At 37.3% G+C, this 13,290-nt stretch overlaps 1 protein-coding gene across 1 annotated transcript in view; it reads right to left on the minus strand.

Moving 5' to 3' along the window:
- Positions 1–13,290, minus strand: part of LOC136766894 (leucine-rich repeat and immunoglobulin-like domain-containing nogo receptor-interacting protein 2) — a 322,297-nt gene that overhangs the window by 257,448 nt on the left and 51,559 nt on the right. The window contains exon 2 of the mRNA XM_066720764.1: positions 12,621–12,685. The gene's annotated coding sequence lies outside the window, so the exon portion shown is untranslated. The remainder of the gene's footprint in view (positions 1–12,620; positions 12,686–13,290) is intronic.

A 13,290-nucleotide genomic window follows, 5' to 3' on the forward strand; every position in this document is an offset into this window, starting at 1 on the left:
TGCACCTTTAGCAAACGCACCAGTATTGTGAGGTTTCGATGTATCCACTTGATGTGGTGATGCAAATGTATAAAGTGCAATACAAAACTGGTTTTCATGTCAAAATATAGTCTTTTAAAAAGTATTTTATACCTTTGTGTTTAACAATATGTATTTTCAAGTCAGGCATCTAATGAATAAGGTCTCTTTCATATGTGAGGATTGATCTGTGATTTAGGTACTTGCACTTGGCTTTAAATACGTTTAACCTAACTTCACCTTGGGAGCCACAAGTAACTTGAAGAGTACCTGTATGCTTGAGAGGGAATGATAGACAATAATAATATGAAAGTTATATTAAAAATACACATTTGCAACACTTCCCAAGAACAAGCAGGAGCTAAAGACAGCTGCAGTGCAGGCCTGGCAGAGCATGACCAGGGAAGAAACCCAGCATCTGGTGATGTCTATGGGTTCAGATTTCAGGCAGTCATTGACTGCACAGGATGTGCAACCAAGTATTGAAATTCACATTATTGAAACTTCATGATTATGTTAGTTTGTCCAAATACTCTTGAGCCCCTAAAATTGGGGGGACCACATATAAAATGGCTGTAATTCCTACACCGTTCACCCAATTTAGATGTAACTACCCTCAAATTAAAGATGAAAGTCTACACTTAAAGCACATTGTGTTTCCCTTCAAATCCATTACGGTGGTGTACTGAGCCAAAATTATGACAATTATGTCACTGTCTAAATATTTATGGACCTAACCGTAAGTTCAAGTTTAGCATAATGTATCCATTATTCATCTCATTTAGTGCATAAAGACTAGGAATTTAGATCGAAGGGTAAGTTACAATCATTTATTTTCAATTGCAATAGTACAAAACAACGTGGATAAAGAAACCCAATGGAAGTGTCCATGACATGTCACTGTTGGATAACACATGCAAACACAGACCCCGAGCCGCTCTTCGGTTTACTAAATTGTTGTTCCAACTCATTCAAATGACACATTCCATCACCTGGAGCCGCTAATGAGAGGAACCAAAGGCTCGGGGTGTTGTGGCCTCGCTGGCTTCAGTGAATTGATAGGCAGACCAATCCTCATATAATGTATGATAATCTAATCAGTAAACTTCTAGCTGCAATGAAAGTGGAATATTTAAGTGCTTAAGCCTCCAAGAACACAACTTCTCTGCTATTTCATCAGTCTAGCCTGTGCAGTGTCATATGAGCATGACTAAAGAAAATTAATTCCTGAAAGTGCTTCTGCCAAATTAAACAAGGGCTTACAGTCCCCAATATGCAGGGGTTTCAGGGAACATGCTTTGCCACTATTACTTTTCAGTTTTTTCCCCCTAGTTCTCCTAGAGGGTATTTAAACTATTTTAAAGTCTAAATAGAAGTTATTATTATTAATCTTTATATTACAAGAGGAACTTTGTCCCAGCACATATTGTTGAGTCTTTGCTTTGAATTACAGCACCCAGCAGAGGGAACCTACAGGAACTGCTGAATTTATCCTGAAAGCAATTCAATCACTACAATTTCACACAGGTGGAGCCACTTAACTTGGTATTAGAGTTTCAGTACCCAGGTACACGAGGTCAAGGAGATATGGGGCAAAGGATGAGATTAATTACAGGTGTTGAGGATGACACACTCTCACTACTTGATGCTCCCTCTCTGTGAACATAAACACTTACATAAGACACACTAAACACACACGTCCAATCACAATCCAAATCCACAGTTCAAAGCAAAAGGTCTGCACCAGTAATTGCCTTCACTCCTGCAGTCTCACACTCTTAGGGTTTGGGTGTAGTTTAGGGTGACTACTGCCCAGTACTGTGGCACAATATAGTATACTATGCATTCTCCATAAATACATAACTCACGTATGAATTTGCTAGTTTTGTTTTCTTTTTACAAGCTTTTGCAATGTGAAATAAACTTGCTAACGGTGGCAATCCCCTTATGGAACATTCTGAACAATGTAACCTTGAGATTAGTAATGGTTTACATTTGTATTCATTAAATGCAAAGGTCTTGCTTTGACAACAACTGCACCAGCTCAAGCTTTATAGGCAGTGACAATCGCTAAAAGCATTACTTTTTACACCCCGAAGGCAGACTTCAGAACAGCAAAAGTATTTCAGGGCACTATAAGTTCTAAAGTGATAGCTTAACATACTTGAACAGAATTTAACCTGACATACTGTTCTTTTGCATTTCAAAATAGTGGAACAGCGTATTTCCCTCTCATTTCAAGCTGTGTGCCGCCTAATGTATTTTTTCACGCTTTACCACCTCCCTGCCTGTGGCCCCATTCTGCTGATTGTCAACTGTGGGCTAAAAGTGGGTCCCCAGGACCAGAAGTTACTCTTTGTTCAGAAAAAAACATACAAAAATCTCATACCAAATGATGTTTTGGTCAGCTTTCTTATTAAGCTGCCTAAAACAGTATCAGTGTGGATTTATCTGATTGTTAACTCTATGCAAAACATAGACAAACAATGTTTTTTGACCACTATTTATGGCATTTTCTAAAAGCAACTGTGTATTGTGCTTTCACACGAAAACTGAACAAAACATTGTCTTTGTACCAATTGAATATTTTAGTTCTCATACGTCCCGTGGGATTTATTCATCCCCAATCCCTGGTTAAAATAAATGTCTATGCAAAAATAAATGCAATAATAATAAAAATAACACTGAATTTGAAAAATAAAGAAGAAAATAGATACTGAAATGGATTTATTCCAAAGCTGATCACAGTATGATATAATTCATTTTTGTAAGCATCTGCAACTTGCAGATTGAAAAGTATGTTCTTGAATAAAGGCAACATGGAGATACAATGAATAAAAGAATACCCAGCAGCGTGGAATTGTTACTTATCTCATGCAGGTAGACACCAGCATTGAGCTGTTCAGAGACAGACGTACAATGTGGAATCAATTTTTTATGTACCTATTTTTGAGCTGGCGCATAAAAGAAAGAAAGTCAGCAAAACATACGGAAGTACCATCATAGTTTCCTACCCACAATTTTTTTCACATTGTTTTAATTGTTATACGTGCTTTTTTAGCCAATATAAAGAAGCATTATTACACAAATGACCTGTGTAAGACTGAACAATGATGACTTAAAAATAATATCTCGATATTTTTAGAAGTTTGGGCGATACACGATATATATCTCGGTATTTCTTGTTTTTATCCAATCAAATTTTATCAAAATAAGACCAAAGACATTGTATTTCGTTAATCCTTCAATAAGAAAAACTAACAAATACTACATGCAGGCTGTCATGGTAAATATATGCAGAATGCAACATATTACAGTTGTGTGATTATGTGTGTTATGTTGTATATACACATATATACATATATACATATATACATAAGTTTAAAAATGTATATACATACATATATACATACGTTTAAAAATAGCTGGCGTTACAATAGTTTTAATGAATCTTAAATGTGAGGGATTTTATATAGAACAATTATCCGTATTGTATTAGGATGGTACAGCAGCTCCCATCTAAAAGCAGTCCACATTCACCGATGTCTCAAACGCGTTTCGACTTATCTTCCTCAGAGCACATATATGCATATACACAGTATGATTTACTGTCACATAACAACAATAACACAAGTAACAGTAATCAAGCAACACATGCGCTATAAAATGGTACAGATTCAGGTAGCTTTAGCATAGCCGGGTTATCTGCTAGACGGGGACATTTCTCCTCTGACTGTCGCGTCTCGATTCTAATTACAGCACGTTGTTAATACAAAATAGTTATAATAATAATAATAATAATAATAATAATAATAATAATACAACTGTTGAACCACTTCACCATCTTAATAAAAAGAAAATGATACTTTCTGCATGTGTTTGCTTTGCTTTCCAATTTATTAAAATGCAAACAAACGTTATTATTATTTTTATACAAATTATATCAGTCTAAATTAGCGGAGGTGGGGGGTGCTTGCAGATTGAGTTCAGACCGGCGACGAGAGCGGGGCGGACCGTGTGCGCTTGCGCATTCAAGTATCTCTTGGTTGTGTTGGTTATTGTGTGTCAGTTCACTCTCCTCATGTCTGTCTGTGTTTCTGATGCACATTTCTTGCCGCATCCGACACGTGTGGAAGAACCGGGAAGAACGCAAAACGTCCTAATGACGAAAAATACTGCCGTAAAGATTGCAATTTGCGACACCACGATATAAACGATAAAGCATAATAGACGTTTTTCTATTGTCATACGATATATATCGTCATATCGCACAGCCCTACTTTGGCCCAACTCAAATGTATTCAACATGCTGACTTGGCGAACTCTAAAGAAGTGTCTGATCTCTAACTATCATGATGAAGCCCCGAGTGCAACTTGGCACATACTATGGCGATGCATGTAACATGATAATTGGTTGCTGTGTGCTCCTCGGTTCTGATCCATTGCCTTGACTGTTACACTTCTCAACCTCAGGTGTTAACCCCCAAGACGCACTACAGTGAGCAGTTCACAGGAGCCCTGCTCCACTCCTGACACCAATGTAACACCTGAGGCCCCAGAGACATCTGCCTGCGTCGGCACAGAAAACTTCACGATCACCTGACAGGGCTTGTTCCCGCCCCCGGGACCCGCTTGCAGGCTACATATTCCAGTTCAGGACAGGCTTCTTTGATTGAGCTCTGCTATGGACAAGCTGACATCACACAGTAGTCCTAGAGAACAAGAGATCAGGTCTTTAAGTGAAATCACAATCACTGTCCTTCTCTCGCCACCCATTAGAGTAAAATGGTCTTCTTTACTGGGTATTAACCATCCTGCTAGCTTTGAACTCTTTAATGATCTGTCGTGTAGTTGTCACCAGTCTTGCATTGGTCAAATCTTCATCCTCTGACTTTCCCTGTGTTGACAAATGGTATTGACTGGATTGGTGCTCCTGTTAAACCCATAGCTCATTGGCCTGACTTCCAAAATCTTCAGATAAAGTCGCCATTGGCCATTCGAATCTCCAGATTTTAATTTAATGGAACATTTATGGTATAAATTCCAGAAAGCTGATGTCAAGTGTTAGCAAAGCTGTTACGCTACAGCTTAAAATGACACGATGTACAGCTTAATTCCTCATAGTCACAGTTTTAAGATCATTAGCAGATTTTTAATTTAACGAGTTGTGAAGGATTAAAGCAGTGTATTGAGTTTATAATTGAAATGTTAAAGCTAATGGGGAGACATAAATAATGGTTATCTGAAAAAGATACGTAAATATGAAAAGCACCATTTTAAATATCACTTTTTCAAGAAAGATTTAGATTTTATTGTGCAGTTTTCTGACTCATAACTATAGTTATCTATTCTGCGTATCTTCAAGAAGGACTGAGAAGGAATTCCTCAGTGATGCAGTATGTGAAGTAACTTATATACTATCCAGCTTTTTTAAAACAACTATTTATCTCAATGGAGATTCTGAACCAAATAAATGATCAATCACAGGATTTTATCCCCTCTGGAGAAGGGTCAGATACTGAAAAGAGTTTTTAGCAGGAGAAAAGTACACTGTACTCAACTCTCAAGTAAGTCTGATCCATTAGTGGCACAATAATATTCCCCCTTGTAAAAACAGTGGGCCGGGGTTTACATCTCAGTGCTGCTGACTTCTTACGCTTACAAATCACCCACACAACCATAATAATAACACTTGATATCTAGAATAAAGAAACCCAGTGAGCTAAATCCCTCTTTTCAACCGGCAGTACATTTTGCAGTAACTAGTTACTTCCAGTCCCCGCTAAAAATCACTTTCCGTTACTGTGCTAAAACCTACAGCTGGACACATCTGTATCAATCCCAGTGGCATGTAGGTCTCCATTTAATTTCCTTGCCAGTCTTGTGTGGAGTTACCAAGATATATGCGCAAGACAAACAGTAAATCCACCTTGATGAAAAGCTTGTTTCTTTCAAGCAGATTACAACTCAAACTCAGCTATCTAAATCTCATTTCAAACACTTTGCCTTTGCCTTCAGCTGTATTAAACCTGTCTGATAGTAAAATGGAAGGCCTTCTTCTTTATTGAAAGCTCAATGTGAGTCATATTGTTTACCAAAAGGGTATCCATTTTTATTAGAGCGGCTACAGTGCCCAATGGCCTGTCTGTATTTGTTCCCTTGATAGAAGTGAAGTTGTTGTTTTAGTTTTTTTTTTAATTACTCTTAATATCTCATATATCAGATACATCTTCACAAGGATATATTTACCAAGACTCTTCGGGGTGTAAGGCAACTGTTTTTATTCAAATATCCTTTCTACAACTTTACTAGTTGAACAGTTTGCCATACAAACCACTGAATATCTTTTTAACCTCCCTGTCAATATTGATTATCTGCTTAAATGAACACTTCCCAATTACTGAACCTACAAGCCATTGCTCGATAAATGGAGAAAAAAGACAATCGTGGAACAAGCATCTCTGTTCAAACACAGAGATCAAAATGAAGTGAGTTATGCAATGCGTATTTATAATCCTTCAACTCTAATTCATCACCGTTGTCCTTCCACGATTCATTCAGGCTTGTTCGAGAATATCCTCTGCCATGCCAATCATTCCTTTAATGCATTTAAATGAAAGAATGTAATCTGAAGTCATTTTCTCAACCTATTTAAAGTTGTCAACTGCTTATGAAAGGCATCTGATTGTGAGCACTAGATACTGAATCCCATCTTCCCAGCGACATGCTTCTGCCACAGCTTAGTAAAATGCCTATAAAGTAGTTTTAATACTCTTTCGGTCCTTCGCTTTGAAAGGACAGAAAGAGAGCAGAAGTGGCAATTATAACGATGAATTTGTGATAAACCCAGATCTGTGATTACTGCAATGTGAGGTACAACACGGCCAAATTGATTATTGGTCTACTGGAATGGCTTACACACACAGTTTCAGATTTATGTAGAATAGGCTCCACTTGATAGTTCTGCTTCAGTCTACTGCTGGGTCAAACATTTAGAAGAAACTACAAAAGGGAAACCTGTCGTAATTCATAGCAAACATCAGGAAATCTACAAACTTGCTCGAAAAGGAAAACCACTGGTGTTTAATAACTGTTGGGTCAGCAGCTTTGTATGACCCCAATATAGGCAAACTATACAGTTTATCTTATCACAACAATTAAACCAAATTTACAGTGTAATAATGTTAATAGTCAAGTCATAGCTGGCCAGGCTGAGCCAAGCAAGGATGGAGCCAAAATATATACCGAAATATACTCTGACGGGGAAAAAATTAAATAAAAGTAATGCTATTAAAATTCCGAGTCACTCACAATCTTTTTTCCCTCTCTACTCAAATCTCTAACCTCATGGGGAATGAAAACAGTATGAGGAAAAAAAAATGTTTCATCTCTTGCAAACGTCTGTGTAGTTGATCTAATCTTCTGAATTGAATCTACATAATTTAAAACCCATTTGTTACTGAGTCAGAGAAATATCTGTTGGGCGAATGTTATGGAATGTCTCATCTACTGTCAGGGAATCTAGTGCCGTCAGGTTTGGAGAGAAGTGTCTGGTAATGAATGCAGATTTTTCTGGAGAAGAAAGGAAATGTACACTGGTTTGATGAACATCTACTTACTGTGGAAGGGTTGACAAGTTCACAGCTGGAAGATTCTCCTACCTTTCTTTTCCATCACTGAGGCTAAATTGACTTTCAGAGTTCTTGAAAACTTGAATATCTTATGCTTAGCCTTAAATGCTTACAGTTATTATCATTACTTATGTCTCCGTTTTCTTGTTTGTGTGGACTATCTGCGTGGCTTGTGCCGCTTTGCATCCTAGGACCAAGTTGGGCACGCAATGTTCTACCGCATTGACGTGTCCTGGCTATAGTGAGGAGTACCTACAGGTTATGAATCTGACACAAGTAAAAGAGAAACCTTTAATTTCTCAAGACATATTCTTATAGACATATCTATGATGCATACATAGCTCATACAGGGAATTAATAAGATCTATATGAAATCACAAACATACAGTGAAGGCCGGCTATGGAAAGATTTGATGACTGCTGGGTCTAATAATAATCAAGAAGAGACGTGATCGATATGACAAGGAACTGAAAAGCATCTCAAAGAAACTGAGTCAGTCTCTGCATATTTCAAGTTCCAGGTAAGGAGGTATGCAGAAGACTTTAATGACTTGATAAGACATGTTTAGACAAGACAGATGAGATATATGTCTACTGTTTATCTTCATTTGCATGATACTTTGAACTTGAATACAAAATAATAATATATTCAAACTGTTTAAACTGTCATTACTTGGGTACCTAATTTGCATACCTTGAGCAGTTTAACATGGTATGCCCAGATCACTGACCTTTGACTTTTTTACCCCAATTATTTAATTATTATCACCAGCTAACACAATTTTGGCAACTAGCTAATGGCCTAATCGTAACAAGATAGCTATTCGTTTTGACATTTCACCTGTCCAATGGTGTTACACTATTTCATGTTATGATATTTTATCACTATTTTATGTTTACATTTTCTTTTATGGAACATAACTGCTATTAATCTAAAATAAATTGTTTACAATGTATGTGGATTTAAATACCGAACAATAGGATGGTAATCAATGGCACAAAAAAGATAGACAAGCAACAATTCAGACTTTTTATTTTTCCTTAATGGAATCCTTACTGCAGTTCTGTGCAAGAAATTATTTAAATCTCATATTCAACAGATTGCCTGATTTAAAACACAGGAATATTGTTGATACAATCGAAAAAACAATTGTACTCGTGCAAAAGTAAAGTGATTTGGCTAACAGCCTAACTTTTTAATCCATTGATGGAATGTGCTACTTAAATTTGGATTTGGCCAACAGCCTGTTTCAGTGAGAAAAGCCTCTTTTGACAGCCTGGGTGCTGTGTTCAGCATGCAGAGCGCATTTGACATTCCCCATGCAGGCCTAATTCATATCACAGAAGTTAATGAACTTGTCAGCAAAAACACACAATTATTCTAGAACTACAAAAATAGCAAACATATAAGGAATCAAAGTCCTGCTATTGAAAAGCCAAATAACATTGTGTCTTCAAATAAACTGATAACCAAATGCTATTAAACACATGATACATGCGTGTCATAGATTACTGTGCACATTCTGAGTCCATGTGTCTTAAAATTAAAATTAAAAGCTTGTGGAAGACCAGTATGGGATACAAAAATACCATTTGTATATAGTATGTATACTGATATAGGTAAATTCATTCAACCATCTCATGAAAACAGGTATCCCACCCTTATCTTCACTAAATCTCATTTCATTTGAGTTTAAGGCAATGCAATGATTCTGTTTTTGTTCAATCTTTATAATAACAGTTCAAAACATTAACAGAATTAATAGAGTTCAAATGCCAGTGCTTCCCCAACCTCACAATTGATTGTTTTAACCACAGACCTGTCTCTCATTCCTCAGCTGACCAGGTTTCATGTTATATTGCCATCTGTCTTTGTGTTCAAACAACAAAGGCCTTTTTAGACTGCTCTCCATCCCTAAAATCTCCATTAACATGCTGTATCTAATACCTGTTCGACCACACAACACAGTCCCACTGCTCTCTGTAGCTCACCAGAGAGTTCTCAAGGTGCTTGTCAGGCTTTTACAGAGAGCCATTTTAAAAGTGTGCAGACGGTCACGAGGCTTTTTTCAATTCTGCAATGTTACGCAAGATTTGATCTCTTCCAACCCAGAGCTGTCTGGGCTCTACATCTGCACATCAGATCCATTTCCAGTTGTAACCTGCGATGCCCTACTCTGAGGAAAGATGCCATTTGAGCTCTTTCCATTAAGTGATTCCCTTGTTTTGGTCTTTTTGTATCACTGAGCAAAATCAGAAGAAGAAGAAAAACGGAATAGACGTAAACATTCACAATAGTTGAAAAACAAGAGAGCTATTTTGTGCCATGGCTTGTGGACATTGTGTGTGTGGCATCAATTGTACCTTCTGCCAGCTATTATTTCCTCAGTAATTGAACAACACTACTTTATCTTAATCACAAAAAACATTTTCTACATTTTATGAGCAAGCAAAAGAGCCAAATTTTTTAACAGACAGATCATGATCTGCACTTTAGGGGCAGCTAAAATCCTTTATATACACAAGATCATAAACCAATGATATTGTTTTCATAAGTGCAGTATAATTAATTATTTGTAATGAATGTTATGTCAGATTCATTGCCTTGATATAATTGTTTTTTAGTATGTTGTACCACTTACTTACTTGTGTCTGCAATTAATATTTGATTTTCAATACAGACCTCACAACCATCTAATTGATTTATTATCATGTGTATAAATTAGCTGTATATATAACAGCATCGGCGTCAGGTCTGAATCTGACGAGGGCACTGTGCCATGTATTACACTACTTTTGAACGCAATCGTCAGTATCCGCATGTGGGAGAAATGCTGACTGTTCTGGCTCGTCTGCCTTGAAGCATTTGAATGACACGTGAACAAGAGCGAAATGCGTGTGCATGACAAGGAACTGGGGAAAGATTGAAAGCTGATTTGACTAATCATCAAGATTTCTTTACAATTGTGCCTGATGGTAATCATCTCAATCCATTTTTACTGAGGCTAGCAAATTTCTTTTCACTTTCATTGGGATTATATTTTGGCAGTCGTCCTAAGAAAGCTATAAAGTAGAACTGGCACTGTACTCAGGGAATAATATTAGCGAGGATGTGAACTGTATGTATAATGCAGATGTTGGGTTTTATTTACCTTCTATCTGCGCTGGTATTTTGCTTATCAGTTTGTTTCCTGGTGGAAGCTAAAGAGCTGTGCCGCTTCACTCTTTGAGAAGTCAGTGTAGGGGTATTGCTATGCCGGTAGTAGCCAGGTTATTTCCCGCGTTAGGCATCACTTGTGTCTGAACTGTGGAAACAATGGCTGCTTCCTAAAGATCTGCTCAGCGCTAACTGTACCTCGAGCAAGAGCGTTCACCACGTTCATACAGAAGTATATTTACTGATCAAACTCTGGATCTTAAACAATATACATGAAAGTATAGGCTCAACATATAAATAATATCAATACTGATTGATATTTAATATATATATATATATACACAGAGTTGATCTCCACTTCAAACATACCCCAGGGAACTATCAGTCCGTTATAAACAAAGTATGTAGTGACCATTCTAATAATGAAGATGCTGCAGACATAATTACTTAAACTGTAATTAAATAAGGAAGCTTAACTGCCAACTACATGAGTTTATTATAGCCTACATACAATATATACAGTTATTGTCACTAAATTCATATAAGGAACGGTATTAGTTTAATGCCCCCTACATGAGCACCATCAGCGGTCCATTTCCACATTTCAGATACGTTTCTGTCCTGCCACCTATATGTCTGTCGAATTCTACAACAATATTGACTTTTGTTCCCTTCTGGAATATTAAACACACCTTTAAGCCAATGTCTGCTTTTCTTGTCTTTTCACATATACATTTCTATAGAAGGTGTGCATCGACATTTGTTTTATTTTACACAACTAACTCCCCATTAATGTGAAATAAACCAGCAGTAAACAACACGGCGTACAGCTCTGAAGGGCATGCTCTCCTGCATTATTGTGCAGCAGATGTGAAGTCTGTATCTGCCTCCTTCAGAAGGACACTCTTCTTGTTAAGTTGCTCTAATTTTAGTCCCAGAAGAACTCATCAATTTTTTACAGCACATACCCATTAGTGTTTCTGAGAGCCAGCTTTCCAGCATCCGGTATGACATTTATTTTCAAACCAGTAAAGCATTGCAAACACAAGAATGTTGTTTCTGCTGACTTTGTTACAGAGCATGACAAGTATATATATATATATATATACACACACACACACACACACACACACACACAATATAACTTATAGATACCGACCACATTTGTGAGGAATTGATGTACCAAAACACATATGACAATCCAGAGCACTGATTTCCAAGATTAAGCATTATGAGAACCTTTCAACATCTCCTTGAGAGTTGTATCCTCTTGCTTTTCCAAACAGGAAGCAACACCAATAAAATTCAATTCATTGTACCGACCAATACATCAATAAAGAAAGCTTAGTGTTGAGTGCTAAAAGAAAACTATATTGAAAATATATTGAAGGCAGATTCCTCAAAATCCGATAGGTATAGTTTCATTACAAAACCAGACCTATTCAGTGTCAGAATCAATAAGACGGTCAGAATCACTCCAGTATAATTTCAGTGTCATACATGAGTTTGATTGACAATAGTCTGAAGCCCAACGTTGGACAATGTAAATCAGCTTCTCCTCTAGAGTCTGCAGTGACCTTGATGTGTTCAAAGTATTGGAGAGACTGAGACATAGCCTTCACTATAAGCAACAAATGTAACACAAGGATGGTATATTTTATAGATATAGTTTTATCAAATGAATAATATATTCTGCTAAACTCTCATCTGGTTGCATCGTCACCTTTGCCATACAACCCTTGCTACTATATTTTAATAGAGATGTAAGTCTCACAATGAAGCAAGTTCTACCAATGCATGAATGGAGAACCTACCCTATCAAAATGTGGACTGGTGGCATCGTACTTTCCACAGAGTGACGGCGGAGCAGGAGAGGGATCTGAAACAGAAGTCAGAGCACGTTAGTATTCATGTTATTAATGTTTAATATGCAATCATTACATCAATACTTCACATAAACTGATTACAGCAATAAAGCAATAAAAGGCACTAGAGCACATGGGTTATGCTAGACATGCTAAACTGTTAGTGGGTTGTTATGCACGAGGCACATATTTGGCGCACCGCAGTATCACGGATCCACAAAGCCCCCAAAGGAGCTCCGATACGCTAACATACCAATCCTCTGAAATATGTAATATGCTATATGCACCTTTGTCTTCTTGTTGGTCATAAAGTACACCAAATCGGTTCTTCTACTCTATTTTCTACTCCGCTTGACACTTTCTGAGATTTCTGCTCGGGCAATGAGATGAACTCTGCACCGAGCCATTCTGTTTGGGACTATGCTGTCTATTATACGTCTATGGTTCGTTAAGATTCGTTAACCTATTCCACTCTGTCCTTCATCAGGACTTCTCCACATCCTCTTTCTTGTTGGATTTTTCTTGCAGGGAAAGACACCCTTGAAAGAGACGATTGTCGCAGTTATTGGAAGATATGAAACACTGCATCTTAAGCCTTCATGGACACCATATGGGCCGC

Source organism: Amia ocellicauda, chromosome 13, assembly GCF_036373705.1.
Source record: "Amia ocellicauda isolate fAmiCal2 chromosome 13, fAmiCal2.hap1, whole genome shotgun sequence".
NCBI classification, from domain to species: Eukaryota; Metazoa; Chordata; class Actinopteri; order Amiiformes; family Amiidae; genus Amia; species Amia ocellicauda.